The sequence below is a fragment of the Sus scrofa genome, chromosome 7, assembly GCF_054392235.1.
Source record: "Sus scrofa isolate SSC_HxYL_T2T_F1_AM1 chromosome 7, Sscrofa_HxYL_maternal_Yorkshire_Landrace_v2.0, whole genome shotgun sequence".
NCBI lineage: Eukaryota > Metazoa > Chordata > Mammalia > Artiodactyla > Suidae > Sus > Sus scrofa.
This window is the reverse complement of record NC_139389.1, coordinates 46,559,369-46,576,866: the sequence shown is the minus strand read 5'-3', so window position 1 is coordinate 46,576,866 and position 17,498 is coordinate 46,559,369. Positions and strand designations below refer to the sequence as shown.

Here is a 17,498-nt window from a genome sequence, read left to right as displayed (position 1 = left end):
CAAACGGAGCTATAGCCACCAGCCTACACCACAGTCACAGCAACACAGGATCTGAGCCGCATCTGCGACCCACACCACAGTTCACGGCAACGCCAGATCCTTAACCCACTGAGCAAGGCCAGGGATTGAACCTGTTCTCACAGATGCTAGTCGGGTTTGTTAACTGCTGAGCCACGACAGGAATTCCATAAAAGGGCATATTTTATTTCTATTTTTTTTTAAAAAGAAATGAAAGCATATGATAGCATATGACTTTGGTGGCTCACTGTCTGACCAACTTCACTTAGCATGACCAGAGGACTTAATTCCATCCACCCAACCGCCTGTTCAAGGTGAGGCAACTGAGCCTCTGAGAGACTGAGTGACTTGCCCAAGGCCATCCAGATGGCAAGTGGCAGAGACAGGGCTTGAACTGTTTTCTGATGGCTGGTCTTACTATATCCAAAAAGCCCAATAAACTTATTTCCATGTAGTCACAACCCTTTTAAATAGAATTTATTTTATTTATTTATTTTTGGCCACACTCACAGCATGTGAAAGTTCCTGGGCCAGGGATCGAGCCTGTGGCACAGCAGTAACCAGAGCCATAGGAGTGGCAATGCCAGACCCTTAACCCATAGAGCCACTGGAGAACTCCCTAGGTTTATTTTTTAGAGCAGTTTCAAGTTTATAGCAAAACTGACCAGAAGGTTCAGAGATTTTACGTATACTCCCTGCCCCATCGCATCAAACCCTTTTTATAAACTTTTTATAAATGCCATTTTCAATGATGGCACTAAATTTAGCTGTAGCCATCATTTTGACCTTGAAATTTCACATCTAGGCATATATACTAATGGAATAATAACAGATTCAGCCACTATACGACAAAGATCTATGCACCAAAAAAATATTCTTTGAAGTATTATATTAAAAAACCAAGGACTAGAGATCTCGTTGTGGTGCAGTGGAAACAAATCTGTGAGGATGCAGGTTCGATCCCTCGCTCAGTGGGTTAAGGATCTGGCATTGCCATGAGCTGTGGTGTAGGTTGCGGATGGGGCTAGGATCCGGTGTCATTGTGTCTGTGGTGTAGACCGGCAGCTGTCGATCCGATTCAACCACTAACTTGGGAACTCCCATATGTCACGGGTGCAGCCCTAAAAAGCAAAAAAATAAAAATAAAAGCCAAGGAGTTCCCATTGTGGCTGAGCAGTAATGAATCCAACTGGTGTCCATGAAGATGTGCTTTTGATCCCTGGCCTCACTCAGTGGGTTAAGGGATCTGGCGTAGCTGTGGCTGTGGTGTAGGCTGGCAGCTGTAGCTCGGAGGAGACCCCTAGCCTGCGAACCTCCATATGCTTTGGGTTCAGCACTAAAAAGCAAAAATAAAATAAAGTACAATAAAATAAAAATATAAATACATAAAACAAATAAAAAACCAAGAGATATTGGAAACAATCTAATTTTTCAATGTTAGAAGGGTTAAATGAGCTAATATTTGGTGTATTATATTTGTGAATATTATGCAGCAACTTTTAAAAATCATGGTGTCGAAAGCATGTTCGATGACATGAGATATAAAATAAGAGTTTGGTTCAGAGCGTGGGCTGCGAAGCTAGAGTACCTTGCTTTCAATCCTGATTATATCAATCAGGAGTTCTTGACTTCCACCAAGTCACTCCCTTCTATAATCCTCAGCTTCGTCATCCATGCAATTGAAATGATAGTACCTTCAAGGGGTCCTCTGATGTTTAAACAAGATTATGCATGAAAAGGGTCTAGTATTATTCTCTGTACATAGTAAGAGAGAGTTCCTGTTGTGGCTTAGTGGTAACAAACCTAACTAGTATCCATGAGGATGTGGCCTTGCTCAGTGGGTTAAGGATCCAGCATTGCTGTGGCTCTGGGGTAGACTGGCAGCTACAGCTCCGATTCAAGACAAAAAAAGACAAAAAAAATTTTAAAACATAATTACATACACAGAAAGTTTAAACAAACAGAATATACAATCAAATGAATAATATACACTCAATCTTTTTTTTGGCCATACCTGCAGCATGTGGAAGTTCCCAGGTCAGGGGTCAAACCCATACCATACCAGTGACCCAAGCTGCTGAAGTGACAATGCCAGATCCTTAACCTGCTGTGCCACAGGAGAACTCCTCCATGTTTGTTTGTTTTTTTCTCTTTTTGCCTTTTCTTGGGCCGCTCCCGCGGCATATGGAGGTTCCCAGGCTAGGGGTTGAATCAGAGCTTTTGCCGCCGGCCTACGCCAGAGCCACAGCAACGTGGGATATGAGCCACATCTGCAACCTACACCACAGCTCACGGCAATGCTGGATCCTTAATCCACTGAGCAAGGCCAGGGATCGAACCTGCAACCTCGTGGTTCCTAGTTGGATTCGTTAACCACTGAGCCACAATGGGAACTCCCTGTTTTGTTTATTTTTTACTTAAAAAAAAAATTTTTTTTTGGCTGCATTGACAGCACATGGAAATTCCAAGGCCAAGGGATAGAATCCAGACTGAAGCTCTGACCTATGCCACAGCTGCGGCAATGCCGGATCCTTAACATGCTCTGCAAAAGCAAGAATTCCTCCTCCATGTTTTAACTATGATGAACATGTGTGTACAAATCTCTCTTCAAAATCCTACTTTGAGTTCTTTTCCAATTCCCAGAAGTGGAATTTCTGGATCATATATGGTTAATTTAATTTGTTTCTTTTCTCTTTTCCATTTTTAGGGTCGCACCTGAGGCTTATGGAAGGTCCAGGCTAGGGGTCAAATCGGAGCTGCAGCTACTGGCCTAGGTCAGAGCCACAGCAATGCCAGATCTGAGCCGTATCTGCAACCTATGCTGCAGCTTGAGGCAACGCCAGATCCTTAACCCACTGAGCAAGGTCAGGGATCAAACCTGCGTCCTCATGGATACTAGTCAGGTTCATAACCCACTCTGAGTTACAATGGGAACTCTGGTAAATTTAATTTTGATAGCAGCCATTGTAATGGGTGTGAAGTGTTATTTCAAGGTGGCTTTAATTTGTTTTTTGCTTTTTTCTAGGGCTGCACCTGCAGCATATGGAAGTTCCCAGGCTAGGGGTCCAATTGGAGCTACAGCTGCTGGCCTACACCACAGCTTAGAGCAACACCAGATCCTTAACCCACTGAGTGTGGCCAGGGGCCAAACCGGCAATGGCATAGTTCCTAGTCAGATTCCAAATGCTTAGTGATGTTGCGCATCTCAGGCCTCTGTGATTTAAGGCTCCCTAATACATCTTTTATACAAATTTATGCTAGTATAAAACCATCACAGTTTATTAAAGGCCCACTTCAACCCCATCAGCACTTGGCATTTCTTTAAAAAATAAAACAAAAACTTCACTGTGTTGCCTGTTTATTGTCCTCTTATAATCCTAGTATCTTACTAATTTTGTAAGAGCTTTTTGGTGTGTTTGTTTGTTTTTTGCTTTTTTCTAGGGCTGCACCTGGGGCATATATAAGTTCCCAGGCTAGGGGTCCAATCGGAGCTACAGCTGCTGGCCTACACCACAGCTCACAGCAACAGCAATGCCAGATCCTTAACCCACTGAGCGAGGCCAGGGGTGAAACCGGCACTCTCATAGTTCCTCGTCGGATTCATTTCTTCTGCGCCACAACGGGAAATCCCATAAGTGTTTTTATATATTAAAGATTCCAACTTTCTGTATAATGCACTTGACTGGAGCCATTTCCCAATTGATTGACTACTTTTTTTTCAATGAAAATCAATTTTATTGAAATTAGTAATCAAAATATTTTTTTGAATTCTGATATAGTCATGTATGTTTCTTTTTCTTTTATTTGTATATATTTTTTCACAGATAATAGCTTTGTCACATTGTCAGGGATTTTTTCCCTCTCTGGGAATCAGCCACCTGGCTGTTCCAATATTGCTGTAACCACCCCTTGGTGGCTCCATAAGGAATGCCTCTCTCAATTCCCACTGGAAACCTACCACAGGGACCTGCTGCTGCAGAGATCGCCTCAGGTGCAGCTGACGCTCCTGGTTGCGCGGTGAGGCTGTCCCTCTATGTGTGGCTTGGGACTTCCACTTCTGGTACTTGCTGTTCCATAGTCCATCTCAGGTGTAAGTGTACCTGACATGCTTCATCAAGCTGCTGGCCACTCCTCAGAATAGGCACATCTGGCGGCCGCTCCCACCTATTTGTAAAAAATTTTATTGAAATATAGTTGATTTCTAAAACTGTTAATTTCGGCTCTACAGCAATGGGTTTCAGTTATACCCATATATTCGTTTTCATATTATTTTCCCTTATGGTTTATCACAGGATATTGAACACAGTGCCCTGTGCTCTACGGAAGGACTCTGCTGTTTATTCATCCTATAAATACATTTACAGCTGCTAATCCCCAAACTCCCAGCCCTTCCCTCCTCCACCCCCCACATCCCCCTGGCAATCGAAAGTCTGTTTCTATTTCACAGATATGTTCATTGTGTTGTATTATATTTATTTATTTATTTAGTCTTTTTAGGGCCACAACTGTGGCATATGGAAGTGCCCCAGGCTAGGGGTTGAATTGGAGCTACAGCTGCTGGCCTACACCACAGCTACAGCCACACCAGATCTGAGCTGCGTCTGCAACCTACACCTCAGCTTATGGCAACACTGGATCCTTAACCCCCTGAGCAAGGCCAGGGATCAAACCTGTGTCCTCATGGGTACTAGTCATGTTCATTTCCGCTGAGCCTTGATGGGAGTTCCCTGTGTCGTTTTTTGTTTGTTTGTTTATTTGTTTGTTTGCTTTCTTAGGGCCGCACTCTTGGCATGTGGAAGTTCCCAGGCTAGGGGTCTAATTGGAGCTACAGCTGTTGGCCTATGCCACAGCCACAGCAACACAGGATCCAAGCCATGTCTGCGACCTACACCACAGCTCACGGCAACTGCACTGGCTCCTTAACCCACTGAGCGAGGCCAGGGATCGAACCTGCAACCTCGTGGTTCCTAGTTGGATTCATTTCTGCTGTGCCATGACGAGAATTGTGTCGTATTTTAGATTCCACATATAATTGATATCATATGGTATTTGTCATTGACTACTTTTTTTTTTAATGGCAACACCTGTGCATATGGAAGTTCCCAGGCCAGGGGATGAATCCATGTGGCAGCTGCAGCAATGCTGTATCCTTTAACCCGCTGGCCAGGGATGGAAACTATGCCTCTGCAGCAACAAGATCTGCTGCAGTTGGATTCTTACCCCAGTGCACCACAGCAGGAACTCCAGTCATTTACTGCTTTTAATTTCACTTTTTTTTGGCCATGCCTGTGGCCATGCCGAAGTTCCCAGGCCAGGGAGCAACCTGTGCCACAGCAGCAACCCAAGCCACTGCAGAGACAGTGATGGACACTTAACCCACTGAGACACAGGAACTCCTCACTTTTTTTTAACCTGTAGTTGTTTTGTAGGAACCAATAAATATATCATCTTCCCTATTGGGATTTATCTTCTCCCTTTTAATCCTAGACAGTCCTCTACCCTCTAAAGGATCATACATTCATTCCCACTTTTTTTTTTTTTTTTGGTCTTTTTTAGGGCCGCACCTGCGGCTTATGGAGGTTCCCAGGCTAGGAGTTGAATCGGAGTCACAGCTGCCGGCCTACACCACAGCCACAGCCACACAAGATCCAAGGGTGTCTGTGACCTACACCACAGCTCACCACAACACTGGATCCTTAACCCACTGAGCAAGCCCAGGGATCGAACTCCATATCCTCATGGATACTAGTGGAGTTTGTTACCACTGAGCCACACTGGGAACTCCTCAGTCCCACTTCTATTGTCTTTTGGGGTGTGTGTAGTTTAATCCTGCTCCTGATTTGCTATCAGGAATTAAGCTTGGTATATTGTAAAAGATGTGCATCTAAATTTCATTTTTTTTTTTTTCTGGCAGAGCTGATCAATTATCCCAGGGTTATTCATAAATAATTTTTCCTGTCTCCTGTTTGTGGGAAACTGTCTGTCTGTCTGTCTTTTTTTGGAGAAACATTCTTTATTACACGTTAATATTCTTTACGTTGGCAGGTTTATTGCTTCCTGGCTCCCTGATTTCTTTATTCTGGTGCGGGCCTCACCCCTTTCCGTCTGGATGGTTATTTTAACAGTCATCGTCCTCTGAGGTGTCCCGAGGAACCCCCTGCAGCCAGGACTGAGCTCCTGCCCTTTTTCAGTGCGGGGCAGGCTGGGGCCACCGGCGCCCCGTGTTCCCAGGCATAGTGGCTGCCCAGGTGCGCGCTGTGGGTGGGTTCCCGCCAGGAGGGGGAGGGAGAGAGGCAGGTGTCCCTAACGACTCTCCCGCCTTCCAGCCTGGGGAGGAGTAGGCTGGGGCTCAGTTACCACAATACAGATGGGGAAGAGCCCGCTGGCTTCCTTCGTTCATTTGAGTTTCAAGATCTTCCCAGGACAAGAAGGCTGAAGACCACCCACCTCAACACCGGCCCCACGCCCCAGCTTCCTCCTTCTCCTGCTGCTCTTGGCTGGCTTGGGCCACCTGGCGCTGGGACAGCTACCCTTCCACTGGCCCACTCGCAGCTTCCTGGACATAGGTTGGCCTGGAAGCGTTCTTTGCCTGCTCTTACGTGGGTTCCGTCCTTCCAAGAGCCCCAGGAACCTTCCCCTGTCCCCAGAGTCTTGCTGGTCCTAAAGACGCCCTCCTGCAGGGCATCCCCAGAGGAGGCTCTAGGTTCCTGAGCTGAGTACCTGCTCTGAACTCCTGCTTGGGACTGAAGTCGTTCACAGATGTCTCAATTAATCCTCATAATCACACATCAAGTACTGTCACCCCGTTTTTGGAGTCTAGGAAATTGAGGCTCAGAAAAACGAAGTGGCCAGGCTGAAGATTCTCTAACAGGCAAGTGGTGGAGCTGGGCATTCACTACAGGCGTGTGTTTATAGGTCTGTCTCTCTCCAAAGTTCTTTTCACAAGGTTTTGGCAAAATTGAATTAAATATGAGTATCTGCTGAGTGCCTGGTACACAGCAGATTATCCCTTTCCTTTTTTTTTCAAATGCACAGTGTAGAAAACCCAGGGCTGTTGTTAAGCTGAGATTAGCCACACTGAATGAGAAAAAAAGAAAATTAAAAGTAGCAGTGCTTATTAGAGAAGATTGCTGATATTACCAAATAATTACTGAATGTAAATCTGACTTATTTGATTAGACTATAACCAGAGGAGCAAGCAGAGGGTCAGCATGTGTGCTTCTGTTGAAATCACAAGTAGAAGTCTCTTCCAGTAATACCAACAGGGGCACCTATTCCACTGAGCAAATGAAAATACTGCAATGATATTTAAAATGAAAAATTAAAATCAGGTGAGTTCCAGTTGTGGCTCAGTGGTTAATAAATCCGACTAGTATCCATGAGGACACAGGTTCGATCCCTGGCCTTGCTCAGTGGGTTAAGGATCCAGTGTTGCTGTGAGCTGTGGTGTAGGTCGCAGACTCGGCTTGGATCCCGTGTTGCTGTGGTTGTGGTGTAGGCAGGCAGCTGCAGCTCCGATTCAACCCCTAACCTGGGAACCTCCATATGCTGTGGGTGTGACCCTGAAAAGACAAAAAAAAAAAAAAAATTTAAAATCAGGGAGTTCCCTGGTGATCTAGTGGTTAAAGGATCTGGCATTTTCACTACTGTGGCTCTGGTCACTACCGTGGTGTGGGTTCCATGCCTGGTCCGGGAATTTCCACGTGCCGCAGGCATGGCCAAAAAAATTTAATAATAATAATAAAGTCACCTAGAGAGTTCCCTGGTGGCCTAGTGGTTAGGATTCAGCACTATTACTGCTGTGGCCCAGGTTCAATCCCTGGCCTGGGAACTGGGATCCCACATCAAAGCCACTGCATACTACAGCCGAAAAAAATTTAAATCATCTAAATGTTCAATGTTAAGGAAATAGCTAAATAAACTAGGATGCATTTACATGATGAAATATTATGCAGGCTTTAAAATGTCCTTTCATTCAAACCCACTTGTGAATCTTTATTTTATACCAGAGATTGGGATGGAGATAATAAGACAAAAAGAGAAGCTCCCTGTAGTCAAGAAAGGAGACAGGAGTTCCCGTCGTGGCGCAGTGGTTAACGAATCCGACTAGGAACCATGAGGTTGCGGGTTCGGTCCCTGCCCTTGCTCAGTGGGTTAACGATCCGGCGTTGCGGTGAGCTGTGGTGTAGGTTGCAGATGCGGCTCGGATCCCGCGTTGCTGTGGCTCTGGCGTAGGCCGGTGGCTACAGCTCTGATTCAACCCCTAGCCTGGGAACCTCCATATGCTGCGGGAGCGGCCCAAGAAATAGCAACAACAACAACAAAAAAAAGACAAAAGACAAAAAAAAAAAAAAAGAAAGGAGACAGGCTTATAAACAGATAAGGGACTTGGAGTGTGTCAGATGACTGAACTCGTGTGTGTGTGTGTGTGTGTGTGTGTGTGTGTGTGTGTGTGTGTGTGTTTAGGGGTAGAGGGGGTCCTGGGAAAGGGAGACTATTCTTCTAGAGATGGAGTGAGCATCAGCAAAAATGCTTTAGAAGATGATGCTTGAGCTGTCTTGATTCTTTCCAAAGAGTTTGTAATGACATGGAAAACTTTTGTTATGATGTTAATTTAAAAAGACTTTAAAAAAAGACAAAAAAAAAAAATGGAGTTCCCATCGTGGCGCAGCAGAAACAAATCTGACTAGGAACCATGGGGTTGCGGATTTGATCCCTGGCCTCGCTCAGTGGGTTAAGGATCCAGCATTGCCTCAATCTGAGGCAACTATACTGCAGCTTGGGGCAATGCCTGATCCCTGACCCACTGAGTGAGGCCAGGGATGGAACCCACATCCTCTTGGATACTAGTCGGGCTAGTTACCACTGTGCCACAATGGGAACTCCTGATGTACTCTTCTTATCCTTTGCCAGCACCTTGGCTGGACTGGGTTCTTTACCGGGTGGTGACTCAAACCTTTATTCCTGTGGGGTCTGCGTCCTTGGTAATCTTGACATTGTGGTTGCTGGAGTCTTCTATGAACCAGGACAACTGAGCAGAGAATTATTATTATTTTGATTTCTAACTGTACCCATGGTATATGGAAGTTCTCAGGCCAGGGATCAAATCCAAGCCGCATCTGCAACCTACGCCATAATTGCACCAACGCCTGATCCTTCATCTGCTGCACTGGGCCAAGGATCAAACCGGCAATGCCACAGACTCAAGCTGGATCCTTAACCCCCGTGCCACAGTGGGAACTCCTGAGCAGAAAATTATTAAGAGGCACTTAGTGAGTCCACTGGATTCCAGATCTAGTGCCTCCCTCTATTATGTGGTAGCAACCTAATTTTCTCTGGTAATTGGGGTTTGTCACCTTAGACATTAGAGTAACCCCTTTCTTTGCCTGTTGGTTCCATAGCAGGAGAAACGAAAATGGCCAGGGGCCCTCTCAGCTTCCAGGTCATCAGTACTACCATCGTTCCGAGGTTCCATGGTGCAGGTGGCAGGTGTTTCTCCCTTGAATGCTAGCCTCGCCAAGCTCCCTGAGGACAAGTTTATGGGGGTAGGGAGCAAAAATTCCTCCAATAGGTCGTAGACTTCAGCTGTAATAGCGAAGAGGCTGCTGCTATCCCCACCTCTCAGTTATATATCTGAGTCTGGTTTTGGTTTAAGAATACCCTGTATCCAGAGTTCCCGTCTTGGCTCAGTGGTTAACGAATCCAACTAGGAACCATGAGGTTGCAGGTTCAATCCCTGGCCCCGCTCAGTGGGTTAAGGAGCCAGTGCAGTTGCTGTGAGCTCTGCTGTAGGTCGTAGACGCAGCTCAGAACCTGAGTTGCTGTGGCTGTGGCGTAGGCCAGCGGCTACAGCTCCGATTAGACCCCTAGCCTGGGAACCTCCACATGCTGCAGGTGCGGCCCTAGAAAAGACAAAAAACAAAAAAACAAAAAACCCACTGTATCCTATAGGACAGCACTTCTATGTTGTAGGGTGTAGTTTCTTAGCTGTGCTCCTTCAACTGGCCGGTCTTCCTTTCTATCAAGCCAGCTGCTCCCCGGGTCATGGTAAGACCAGTGAATGCCTTGGGCGTGAGCTCATTTGTACATGTCTTTGGCTGTAAAACATGTGCCCGCGTTGGGGGTGATGGTATATTGCATGCCGTGGTGATGAATGAGGTATTCTGTAAGTGCTGATGGAAGCACTAGAGGTAGAGGTGAATTCATACCTGGAATATGTGCCTATGAGGATAAAACACAGCCCCTCTACGCTAGGGGGTGAGCAATCCAGTCAGTCGACTATCAGGTGAGAACGGTGCCCAATCAGGGACTCAGGCTGGGCTGGAAGAGTTCCCGTCTTGGCGCAGCAGAAACAAATCTGACCAGGAACCGTGAGTAATCCCTGGCCTCGCTCAGTGGGTTAAGGATTCAGTGTTGCCGTGAGCTGTGGTGTAGGTCACAGACACGGCTCAGATCTGATGCTGCTGTGGCTGTGGTGTAGGCCAGCAGCTATAGCTCTGATTCAACCCCTAGCCTGGGAACTTCTATATGCTGCAGGTGCAGCCCTAAAAAGCAAAAAAAAAAAAAAAAAAAAAAAAAAAAAAGCCTGAGCTGTAAATAGGATGAACCCTCTGCCACAGCTAAATTAGCCTCAGAGAGAGGAATACCGTCTTATTGAGCCAAAAGCATGGCTTCCTTCCCTGCCACCATGGGTCCAGTGAGCAAGTCCTAAAGTGCCTGGGGGAGAAGGCTGACTGGTCCACCAGATTGTCATTTTGTTCACTTGATGACCATTTTTTCCCACGTTTTTCTTAGTTACCTTGCCTTTGGCTCTTGAGGCATCACCACCTGTTCTTTATCCCACCAAGATATCATTATTCTCCTCGAGATCAGCGAACGCAGTTCCACTACCCAGCATCCCCCACTAGCATCTCCAGCCTACAGAGGACAGCCATCAGAGCTAGCCTAGGATGCTGGTGGCCCTCACCAATGCATTTCTCAATGCATTGGTAAAGGGAGTGTTTTCAGACCCCCTTAAAATAGGTGGCTAGTGGGTGGCTAAGCAGATGGCACCTAATAAATCTAACCCAGCCATCCCATCTCTCTGAGATTTCAGATTCCTTTCTTAGAGCATGCCAAGGAAATTCTGGCATTTCAAGTTTATTAACTCTAGGCTGCCTTTAAGTTCAGGCTTTAATTAAGCAATTTAGCAGATTATTACTTCCTTTCCCAGGTGCTGCAGCAAACACATTAAGTCCCAAATCCTGGAGGAGTGTCTGTGGCCATGTGTCTGGCCAAAGTGGGTCTTACATCCCACCCTCCTGGGTCTGTTTCCCTTAGAACCCTCTCCCACGCATGCTCCCGTGGCTCCTGCCCAGGCAGTTTGGCAGGGCCCGTCACTCTTTCTGTCTGGGCATTCTCCTCTTAGCGTGGGCCTTGTGCTTCTCCACCCAGGCTGGGCTGGGATCTAACTCACAAAAGGCCTGGGGTCAGGAGGGGTGGAGGTGAGAAGGTTTCTGAGGCTCATGTCCTGGGAGAAAGAATCACAGCAAAAGGATGTCTCCGTAGATAAGACTTCAAGGGAATATAGAGGGTTCAGAGTTCTCAGCCATGTCTCTGTCTGCCCAGATGTCCCCCAAATGTTCCCATTCCATCTCAGAGTCTCACCCCTTCTCCATCAAAACCCTCACTTGAGCGTAAGAAGCCTAGAGGGTTGAGTGTGTATGTATGCATTTATTCATTTATTTTTATAAAGCTGCACCAGGGGCATATGGAAGTTCCCAGTCCATGGATTGGATTGAATTTGAGCAACCTATGCTGCAGCTGTGGCGATGCTGGATCTTTTAACCCACCCACCATGCCTGTCTGGAGATCAAACCTGTGCCTCTGCAGCGACCTGAGCTGCTGCAGTTGGATTCTTTTTTTATTTTTATTTTTACGGCCGCACCTGTGGCATATTGAAGTTCCCAGGCTAGGGATTGATTGGAGCTTCCGCTACCGGCCTACCTCACAGCCACAGCAATGCTTGCTCTGAGCCTTATCTGCTACCTACTCAGCAACTTGTGGCAACACCAGATCCTTAACCCACTGAGCAAGGACAGGGATGGAACCCTCATCTTCCTGGACACTATTTCAGGTTCTTAACCCAATGAACCACAGTAGGAACTCCTCCAGTCCGACTTTTTTTTTTTTTTTTTTGTCTTTTTAGGGCTGCAACCATGGCATATGGAGGTTCCCAGGCCAGGGGTCAAATTGGAGCTGTAGCTGCCAGCCTGCACCACAGCTCACAGCAACACCGGATCCTTAGCCCACTGAGTGAGGCTAGGGATGGAACCCGCATCCTCATGGATACTAGTCAGATTCATTACTGCTCAGCCATGATGGGAACTTCCAGTCTTATTCTTAACCCACTAGACCACAGCAGGAACTCTGAGGGCTGAGTATTTAATCAGCCTTACGAGCCCTCTGTCTGTAGAAAGCAAAGGACTCCTTCAGGGTCCCGTCAAGGAGTCCTAATTTCTCACTCATATTCCTCATCAGGCACTGATAACTCCCAGTTCTCCTTTTTTCCCGCACGAGTTCTCTGAGGCCATCAGAACCCAAATGATTCCACGCCATAGTGAAGAAGAGCCAGAGCCGTTTTACCTCCCATCTCCCCACCCAGCCGTGCGGTACCCCACACTTCATCCCAGGCCACCTCCAGTGATGGTGTGAGTGGTGGTGATACCTCTGCACGCAGTGGATTACCTGGGTGCCTTTTCCCCACTACGAGGAAGCTTCCCTTGTACTCCTTAAATTTATGAGCAATCCAATCCCAGTATTTGTTTGACTCTGTTCCTGGAACCGATTCCTGGATTGATGAGTAGGGGCAGCGAATAGATGACATTATATTGGGTAATTTGAGGGAATTAATCAAAGGACTGCTTACAGCGTGAAGGGAAGTCCCGAGGGACAGTGCAGAACCTGGGACTTGTCACTGGCCTGTGGAGTGAGGAGAGGGAACGATGGCAGGCCCCCGAGGCCAGAGAGCCATGAGAAGGGACTCTGCAGCCAGCGGTGATCCAGAAGGGAGGGAGAGTGGAGAGTAAATGCCCTGACAGCCTTCTTTCTTCTGTTGGATCCACAGTTGGCCGAACCCAAAGCCAGAGGGTGAGGGAGCCTATTGCAAGTGTCTGCTGATGTCAGTGTCCAGGAGGCTGGGGGGACAAGGGTGGAGTGAGGACCCAGAGGGGCCAACAAGAGAGAGCCAGTGGGGAGTTGCTGTTGTGGAGCAGCGGAAACGAATCCAACTAGTATCCGTGAGGATTCGGGTTCCATCCCTGTCCTCTCTCAATGGGTTAAGGATCTGGCATTGCTGTGAGCTCTGGTGTAGGTTGCAGATGCAGCTTGGATCTCATGCTGCTGTGGCTGTGGCTTAGGCTGGCAGCAGTAGCTCCGATTTGACCCCTAGCCTGGAAACTTCCATATGCCGTGATTGCCCACCCCACCCCCCACAAAAGAGAGAGAGAGAGAGACAGCATAACCACCCAACTGATAAGAATATTAATAGTTGTCCTTGTTGGGCATCATTCATTATCCCATTTAATCTGTTGGACAGTCCCGTGAGGCACTGTCATCACTCTCCTTTTACTGATAGGAATCAGAAGCACAGAGAAGTGGAAATCGCTTGCTCCAAAGTCCCACAGCTTGTGAGAGCCAGAGGTGGCCTTGGGACCTGAGCTTGATCTGGCTCCAGAGTCAGGCATGGGCCAGCCCTGCAGGCTGACTCGTTGACCATAAGAGCAGCTTACACATGTGATCAAATCTGCTTCAAAACCCATCTAAAGCATAGTCTGCTGATTTCAGTTGGCACATGACATTGTTACCACACCAGGCACTGCACTGCATTATTTATAGAGTAAATTCTATGATATACATCATAATTATACTAATTTTATTCTGACTTTTTTCCCGAGTCAGCTGTGAGCCCCTTGAGGACAGGGATCTGTACACCAAGCAGTTGGCACCGTGCATGGCACATGGCAGGCTCTCAGTCAATGCTCGCAGTGACTTGAATTCTTTCTTTTCTCCTTGTGTTTATTGTAACAGTAGATTCGGTAAAGCAGGCATTTAGTTAACATTTTCTGAGCATCACTAGGTCTCCACAGGTGCTGGTCTGGGCACATTATGATACTAGGTGAGTAGGACTCATGGACTAAGTAAGAGAAAACTTGTAGGGAGTTCCTGCTGTGGCTCAGTAGGTTAAGAACGTGACTGCAGTGGTTTGGGTTGCAGGTTTGATCCCCAGTCCGGCACAGTGGCATTGCCACACCTGTAGCACAGGTTGCGGCTGGGGCTCGGATTCAGTCCCTGGACTGGGAACTTCCATATGCCACGGGTGCAGCTGTAAAATTAAAAAAAAAAAAAAGAGAGAGAGAGAGAGAAGGAGAGGCAGCATGTGGATGAGCAAGGGACTGTGGAATCGTAGAAAAAGTATCAGTTAATTCCCTTTTTTTTTTTTTTTTTTTTTTTTTGTGCTTTTTAGGGCCGTATCCGATGCATATGAAGGTTCCCAGGATAGGGATCAAATTGAAGCTGCAGCCACCAGCCTATGCCACAGCCACAGCCATGCCAGATCTGAACCGTGTCCGTGACCTACAGGGCAATGCCAGATCTTTAACCCACTGAGCAAGGCCAGGGTTCACACCTGCAAACTCATGGTTATGAATCGGATTTGTTTCCACTGAGCCACAATGGGAACTCCAGGATCAGTTAATTCTGATGGTAATGATGGGAGAGGTGGACCTACTGAGCAGCCTTTGAAGGATGAATGGGGCTCCAATTAATGAGGGAGAGGGAGGGGCATTTCCTGTTGAGAGGTGATGTTGAAAATCATGGGTGAGGAGTTCCCGTTGTGGCGCAGTGGTTAACGAATCCGACTAGGAACCATGAGGTTGTGGGTTTGGTCCCTGCCCTTGCTCAGTGGGTTAACGATCTGGCGTTGCCGTGAGCTGTGGTGTAGGTTGCAGACGCGGCTCGGATCCTGCGTTGCTGTAGCTCTGGCATAGGCCAGTGGCTACGGCTCCAATTCAACCCCTAGCCTGGGAACCTCCATATGCCGCGGGAGTGGCCCAAAGAAATAGCAAAAAGACAAAAAAAAAAAAAAAGAAAAGAAAATCGTGGGTGAAAGATGGCTAATGAGTTATAAATGAACTCAGGGGTGTTTGGAGCCTGTCTCTACACCAGAGGTTGAATCTGGCCTTGCCACCCCCCGCAGACATGACCTCTTGGTCTCCGGGGTCCTCACTGATGCAGGGAAAGGCTGTGGATGGGCCTGGATGGGAGGTATCTTTGCCCCTGCCCACGGGCTCACTCGATTTTCCTTCTTTTGCCTCCCTGCCTTCTGCATGCACATCTTCAGCAGAGCACAGTCTCAGAATGGCTGCCCAGAGGGCAGAGGCCCCTACACCCCATCAAGAGGCAGCCTGAGTTAGCAGTCAGTGGGCTCAGGATCCAAACCCAGCCCTTTCCACAAGCTCTGTTTACCTCTCTGTATATAAGTGGGTTGGGGAATTCCTGTTGTGGCCCAGTGGGTTAAGAACCCGTCATAGTGTCCATGAGGATGTGGGTTCAATCCCTGGCTTCAATCCGTGGATTAAGGATCTTGCATTGCTGCAAGCTGCAGCATAGGTCACAGATGCAGCTTGGATTTGGTGTTGCCATGGCTCAAGCTGCAGCTGCAGTTCTGATTCGATCCGGTCCGGGAACTTCCATATGCCACAGATGCGGCCGTGAAAAGAAAGAAAGAAAAAAAAGAATGTTGGGCTTGATTGTGCTTGAGGTCCCTCCTGACAACCCCTAACTCCTAGACTCGTCCTTGTCTATACTATGTGCTGTGCTAAGGAGAAGATGAAAGAATGAGAGAGAAGAAAAATGATGACACTGAGACAACTCCCCACGTCCCAAACACAAACACATCACTGTCCCAAATTCTGAGAAAATTTAGTCCTTACTCAGCCTGGGAGGATACCCAAGGTCGGTTTTAATCTCCTAAAGATGTTTGCCTCTTGCACTTGGCTGGTAGGAAAGAAAGCAATGGTGGAGCAGAAAACCACAGCCCCTTGGCTAGGAGGTTGGGAGTGCAGAACTGGGGCCAAGGACATCTGAGAAAGAAAGGGGACCTGGTGACCCAGGAGGGAGTCCTTAGGGCAGGAGTGCAGGAGGTCACCCAGAAACTGATGCCAGCCACAGCGAGAAGGACGAGTTCTTCCTGCATCCAGGGTTCAATTAAAAACCCCATTCAACTCCAGTGTTAACTTCCTGTAATTAATACAGATCCCACAAGTCCAAGAGCACAGTCCCCACAAGACTCCTCTGAATCAGATGCCAGCTGCAAGTTCGGAGGGGTCCCAGGCCACAAGCATTTCTGACTTACTAGGTACGAATTTGGGGGATCACACCCCCCCTTCAGGTTCAATAATTCACTGGAATGACTCACAGAACACAGACCTCAGGAAAGTGTTATTCCTATGATTACAGTTTTATTAGAGAGAATATAGATCAGCTGGACCAGCCAGATGAAGAGGCGCATAGGGCAAGGTCTGGGAGGGTCCTGCATGCAGGGCTTCTGTGTCATTCATCTCCTCCTGGAACCAGGGCATGTCCCTTCCTGATACATTGATGAGTTCACCAATCAGGAAGCTCCACTGAGCTTTGTGTCCAGAGTTGCTTTAGGGGTTTTATTACATAGGCATGGCTGAATAAATCATTGGCTGGAGACTGAATTCAATCTCCAGGCCTCTTTCCTGGACCCTTCATGAGTCAAAGCCCCAACCCTCCAATCACATGACTGGTCAGCACCAATCCTGAAACCACTTAGGGGCCACCATGACTCACCTCCTTGGCATAAACTGTCAGGGCCCACCATGAATATCACTTCTAATACTTGGGAAATGCCAGGGACAAAGGCCAGTCAAATTCTTCTTTTTGGGGGGGGGGCGCTGTGCCTTCAGCAATGTGGAGGTTCCGGGGTCAGGGATCAAATCCATGCTATAGCAGTGACCTGAGCCACGGCAGGAACAGCTCCAAATCCTTAACCCTCTGTGCCAGCTTCAGATACTTAACCCTCTATGCCACAAGGGAAGTCCTCAAATTCCTTATTATACAAGACTTGGTATGGTCAGTTTCCTCAAGACTGGCTTCTCAAGGTCACCCTTATTAACTTTTAATTTCAACAAGTTACAAACCATTTAGATCCACCAATTCCAGCAATTTTGCCACATTTGCTTTTTTTCCCCTCCCTTTTTCGTTGTGACATTTCACCCATAAATACTTCAGGATGTATCTCTTATAAACAAGGTCATTCTCTAACATAGCCAGAGCACAATTGTGTACCTAATTTAACATTGATATACAGTTAAACTGTATCATCTGTTATTAGATGATAACACTGTCATCTAATACACAGGTCAATTCAAATTTTCCCAAGGGTTAAAATGTCCTTTGTAACTGATTTTCCCCTC

General features: G+C 47.2%; 1 long non-coding RNA gene and 1 other non-coding gene across 2 annotated transcripts in view; one reads left to right on the top strand and one right to left on the bottom strand.

Annotated features, from left to right (window-relative positions):
- LOC146401553 (uncharacterized) overlaps positions 1–17,498 on the bottom strand; it is an 838,561-nt gene that overhangs the window by 783,666 nt on the left and 37,397 nt on the right. The window lies entirely within an intron of this gene.
- Positions 7,778–7,849, top strand: TRNAN-AUU (transfer RNA asparagine (anticodon AUU)). The gene has a single exon. It is a non-coding gene; the product is annotated as a tRNA-Asn (tRNA).